This window comes from Elephantulus edwardii, unplaced genomic scaffold (assembly GCF_000299155.1).
Source record: "Elephantulus edwardii isolate Elephantulus edwardi_28Jun2011 unplaced genomic scaffold, EleEdw1.0 scaffold00078, whole genome shotgun sequence".
NCBI lineage: Eukaryota > Metazoa > Chordata > Mammalia > Macroscelidea > Macroscelididae > Elephantulus > Elephantulus edwardii.
This window is the reverse complement of record NW_006399828.1, coordinates 13,046,254-13,052,426: the sequence shown is the minus strand read 5'-3', so window position 1 is coordinate 13,052,426 and position 6,173 is coordinate 13,046,254.

Below are 6,173 nucleotides of genomic sequence, written 5' to 3'. Positions count from 1 at the left end.
ACAAACAAAATGTGGTCATCTATGTTAGGGCACCAAGTCTGATCTTTCTGTTCTCTAATGGTAGAAAGCAATCAATGGAAATGAAGTCAAGTGTAGAAGTATGTCAGAAAATATAAATGCTGTGTTGGTTTTCTGGATTATTTTTGGTGTTGTAGTATCTGTTGCTGTCTTTTCACTTTAAGAATATAATTAGTTTTTTAAATCTGGCATTGTGTTCAGAATTTGATATTTTTTTTTTTTCTTCAACAGGCTCCTCTATATTTTATAAATCTCAGGCCTTAAAGATACTGAATCACTGAGAGAACTGGAATATTCATAATAGTATTCATAATAGAGAAGTCTGTGGGCACTGGGGGATGGTGTGTTTTTAGGGATTGTTTACTGAGAGAGATGATAAGAAATCTAGAATGGGCACCAAAACAGTATATGGTTTAAATTCTTCCTACTTGACTGGCTAACCAAAAGATTGGAGGTTCAAGTACAATCCAGATAAGCCTGGTGATCTACTTCTGAAAAATTAGTCAATAAAATCCCATGTAACTCAGTCTTACTCTAAAAAAACTTGGAATTTCCATGAGTTTAATCTACTTGACAGCAATTAATTTGGGAAATGAAAACTCTATTTAGAATGGTATCAGAGAGATCACATGGGATGATTGTTAAGAAGGAAATGTCTAACCACCCATTTTAATTATCACACAATGATCGATTGAGAAGACTGAAAATTGGCCAATAAATTTGTTCCCAAACAGTCACAGTCACAAACATTTCAGAGAGGTGAGGGCAAAAGACAGTGGCCCCCCCTTATCCCTAGGTTGTTGTTGTTGTGGTGGTTATGTGCCTTCAAGTTGCTTGCGACTGAAGTGACTCTGTATACAACAGCCCTAAACCTTACTCTATCCTGAGCCAACCTTATTGTCTCTTAAACACCAACCCCTGTGACCCCCAGTGACTGAGTCAATGCATCTCGTTGAGGGTCTTAAGAATTGAGGGTGAACAAATGAAAACCGAGAGAATTTTCATGGTGGTTGGGTATGAAGAATATATCTTAGACTTAAACAGAGCAGGGAGACTACAGAGAGGAAAAGTTCAAGAGATGGGCATTTTATATGCTAATGGAAGAAGTTAAGTTACATGAGGAAGAACATACTTCTTTTATATTCCTTAAAACCACAGGTCATGGGTTACACTAAAATTGGGAAAAGATAATTGAATTTTTTGCATTAGACAAAACTCATGACCTTGCATCAGTCATTCTACTTTTCTAATGAGAAAATTTTAATTAGTTTCAGCATAATTTTTTTTTAATTTCTCCCAGATTAAAGCCTTAAAATCTTTTTATTGACTTGCTTAGCTAATTTTAAATGCTCTTTTTCTTTTTTACAGTATTTCTTTCTTTTAAAAAATTAAACAAAGCAAACTCAAACATGTTGCAATTGAGTATAAACTGATTTAGATATCCATGCTGTAAGTCTAGAGACAAAGGTGCACCTAATCCAGGCCATTGTCTTCTTGTTATGCCCCAGAGAGCTGGACAATGACTAAGGATGACAGAAGAAGAATGAATGCCTTAAAGTTGTGCTGGAGAAGAGTCTTGAACATACCATGGACAACCAAGAAAGCAAATAGGTTTATTTGGAGAGGGTGAAACCAAGTCTCTCCTTGGAGGCTAGGATTTTGAAGCTCCACCTTACATATTTTGGAGATGTAGCCAGGAGAGACTAGTCCTTGAAGAAGGACATCATGCTTGGAAGGGTGGAGAGACAGTCCAGGAGAAGATGATCCTGGATGAGATGGATTGATATAGTATCTGGGTGATGGGGATTGGTGTGCTGGAATTAATGAGACTGGGTTAGGATAGGTAAGGGTTCAGAGCTGCTGTATGTAGGGTTGCTATACATTTCAGGTGACTTAAAATAAAGATACAGTATTGGTTGTGTTTTTTTTTTTTAAATTTTATTTAAACTTCATGTTTAGAGTCAATAAGACCTCTGGGAAGGCCATTGTATTTAAAAGTGGGGTGTTATATTTTGGAGGAACATTCTTCTGAGTGGTACAGCACACTCTTCTGTCAATGTGAGGTAACCTGGGGTGCTTTGGTGCTGAACCTTGTGCCACTGGGGTGTCAAAATGCCATAATGGTTACTCATGGTAGACAGTGTTTGGTGGAGCTCCTATTTTTAAGACAGGTTTGGAAGCAAGAGTGGCATCCACTTCTTAAACAACATGCTTCTAGAAACTCTATGAACTTTGATAAATGACAATAGTTACAGAAAAGGTTCAAGCCTTTTGTTTATAGGGTCACTATTAGTTCGTGTGCAATTCAATGGCAATCAACAACAACAGCAACAACAACAATTGCTTTATTGAGGCTGTAAAAGGCATGGGGGAGATTCAAAACATGTTGTTAGTCAGGTTTCTTTACTAATCTAAGATTGATATGATGGTTTTAGTAAATTCAGGATTATTCAAACACATAGTTCTATAAACTTGACTTCATGAGTTTTCAGCCTGCAAAACTCATTGATTCATTCAATTATCATTTGTTTGGTCCTCAAACCCTATTGTAACTTCTCTGTATTCATGCAGAGTAACTTAAGATGTTTGTTTACTGGGGAGACAAATGTATCTTTCCTGAACTAGGATTTATGTTTTGGAACTGCATTTTTCTCAGCCATATGTAAACTGTACTTCAAGTTGTCTGTTTACTAGTGACTGCATGTCACTATTCTTTAGAATGTAACTTTGAATTAGCAATAATAATATGCTATTTAGATTAACCTAACCTAAGAACAAAACCCAATAACCATCTTTAGACTAGGAGGCAGCTTTTGAGAGAATTTTCTCTGATTTTCCAGATCTATATATAGTATTTTGGACACCACATTTTGTCTTATTGGTGAGTGACTGCAGAAAGAACCTCTGGTCTTCACTAATAAGACCCATATTCATATATGCTTGCTTGCTTTGATCAGGTTTTCTCCTTCTTTACTTCTCCAGAATATGGCCTCTGTATTTTTTAGACATTGTGTCACAATTTCTCAACACCTAGTCTCAGCTGAAATCCATTTTAACTACTGTTGTTAGGTGCTGTTGAGCCACCTTCAACTCATAGCAACCTTATGTACAACAGCCCTGAAGCCTGCCCTGTCCTGAGCCATCCAACACACCTATCCCAATTGTCTCAGTTACTGTATCAATCCATATCATCTGGGGTCTTCCTCTCCTGACCTGCAATTTCACTCTTTCTAGCATGATATCCTTCTCCAAGGACAAGTCTCTCCTAGCCACATGCTTGAAGTATATGACATAAAGCTTCAAAATCCTAGCCTCTAAGGAGAAACTCGGTTTCATTCTCTCCAAGAGAATGTTTTCTTGGTGGTCTATGGCATGTTCAAAACTCTTCTTCAGCACCACAACTCAAAGGCATCAATTCTTTTTCTGTCACCTGTAGTCATTGTCCAGCTCCCTGATGCATAGCAAATAATTACAAAGACCATGGCCTGGATCAGTCACACCTTAGTCTCCAGACTGACATCATTGCTTCTGAGTACTCTAGAGAGGTCCCTGACAGTAGATTCCCCTGCTGTAATTTGTCTTTTGATTTCCTGACTGCTAGTGCCAAGAGTGTTGATTATGGAGCCAAGTAAGCTGTGACTGTCAACAATCTCAATCTCTTCTCTATTCATCATGGTCTGTCAGTTGGCCCAATGGTGAGAATCTTTGTCTTTTGATGTTGAGCTTTAACTTATATTAAAGACTGCAACCCTTGACGTTCTATTGCAAGCACTTCAGGTCCTCCTCGGTCTCAGCAAGCAAGGTTGTGTTTTCTGCATAATGCAGATTATTAATGAGTCTTCCTCCATTCCTGATGCCACATTCCTCCATGTCTCATATACATTTATGCTATTGTCCTTCTAGTTGTATATTTTATCTAAAAACAGAATAACCCACGGGAGAAAGTATTTTAAACAATGAAATATTGTACAAATGCTGGTTTTAGCATTACAGTCTTTTCTGTTTATGATCTCTGGTGGAATAGTCTCTAGGGAGTTACACTGTTAATACAAGAATGATACCTCTGGTAGTTCAAATTCACTAACAGGTCTTTGGAAGAAAGATAAACTATCTCCTCCCTTATAATTTACAACCTAAATAACAACAACCAAACAACAACAACAATGAAAAAACCACCAAAAAACAACTGCTGGAGAATCAGCTATGAGACAATTCTGACTCCACAGCAATGAGAGACAGTTTTAAAAATTTTTTTCTTTTATGTTTTACTTCACTTTTAATTTTGTGAGCAGTTTTTAAAACTCAAGTAGTCAGAAAGTGATTATTGAACACTCACACAGCTAAAGTCTTTTAACATTGATTTAAGAAATGTATATTTATTTTTCAGGGCCAATGATTGCATTTTAATTAATCACAGAGCAAGTAAAGAATTGTGTTTTGCTTATACTTAGCATCTTTCTTCAAAGTTATGGATTTTGAAAATAGATATTCTGGTTTTATTAACACGTCCTTTAACTTTGCATGTTTCCAAGACTTTATTCTTCTTTGAAATAGTGACATTATGAAACATAATTAACAGAGACTTAAATAAAAATAGCCACTTGAAATATCATGATAATTTTTGAAAGACAACATTTTTTTAAAAAGGTTTTTAAATACAAGATATCCGTAAGTGGAAATATGTGCATGCACATTTATACTTAGATTTTTATACTTAAAATGACACTGTAAAGGTAACAATACTTTGATAATGTCTGTAAACTGTCAAAGAACAAAATATTGTAGGAAAGGAAGTGTAAACAAGGTGCTCAGAGTCAAGGATGGTGAAACTTTCACTCACTTTGAGCATATTATCAGTAGGACTCACATAGTCCTTGGAAAAAGACATCTTATAGGTAAAAGTAATTGTTGTTGCTGTATGCCTTTGAGTCAGAGCCAAATCTTAGCTTATTTCTCCAGTGGATTTACAGAGGCAGTTAATCACACAGAAGAAAATGAGTCAGAGAAAGAGAAGAAAATCCTTCACAAGAGGGATTGATACAGGGATTATATCAATGAACTCTAGCATAACAGAGATAGTGAGGATGGCTCAGGGTAGAAAAAGGTTCAGGTCTGTTCTTTGTAGTTGACTAAGTGACCACTAAGAACAATAACTGACGTTGTTGTTGTTGTTGTTGAGTGTCGTTGAGTTGCAGGTGATTCGTAGTGACCCTATAAATGAAAGTCCTCAACACTTGAGTGACTTTCATGCTTTCTCCAGGTTCATAGGGTTTCTGGAGGAAAGCTATTATGTAAGTGGATGCCACTCCTCTTCCAAGCTTGTTTTAATCAGGAAGCACCACCAAACACTGTCCACCATGGGTAACCACTATCATATTTGACACATCAGCGTCACAGTGTTCAGCATCACAGCAACCACATGTGGCCTTTTGCATCTCGAAGAGAGGCAAGCATAGAATGCTCGGGTTGTTTGTGGCTTTCTTTTTGCCCCAAGTGGGTGTCATAACTGACTCCTATCACAAAACCTATTACTATTGTTGGATGCTACATGAATTTTCTAGTTGTGGCTCATGTTAAGAAGAATGGGAGTTGTAGAATACCTGATTGTTTTCATGCAAAATCTATACTTGAACCAGGAAGTAGTTGTCAGAACTGAGCAAGAACACACTCCATGGTTCAAAATCGGAAAAGGAGTACATGAGGAACGCTTCTTTTTTCCATAATTTTCCAATCTATATGTGGAACAGAAATGAGAAAACAAAGATTCTCACCACTAAGCCAACAGGGAGCTTCATGACAGACCAAAAAGATTGGAACTCTTAACAACTTCAGCTTGCTTGTTTCCACAATCAGTGCTCTTGGCACTATTAGACAGGATATAAAAAAGATTAATTGCATTGGGAAAATCTGCTGTGAGGGACCTCTCCAGAGTACTGAAGAGCAAGGATGTCAGTTTGGAGACTAAAGTGTGCCTGATTCAGTTTATGGTCTTTGCAGTTACCTGCTATACGTTAGAGAGTTGACTAAGGATGATAGAACAAGGTTCAATGCCTTTGAGTTGTGGTGCTGGAGAAGACTATTGATCGTACTGTGGACTCCCAGGATAACAAACAGCTTTGTTCTGGAGAGGGTTAAACAAAGCTGCTCCCTGACAT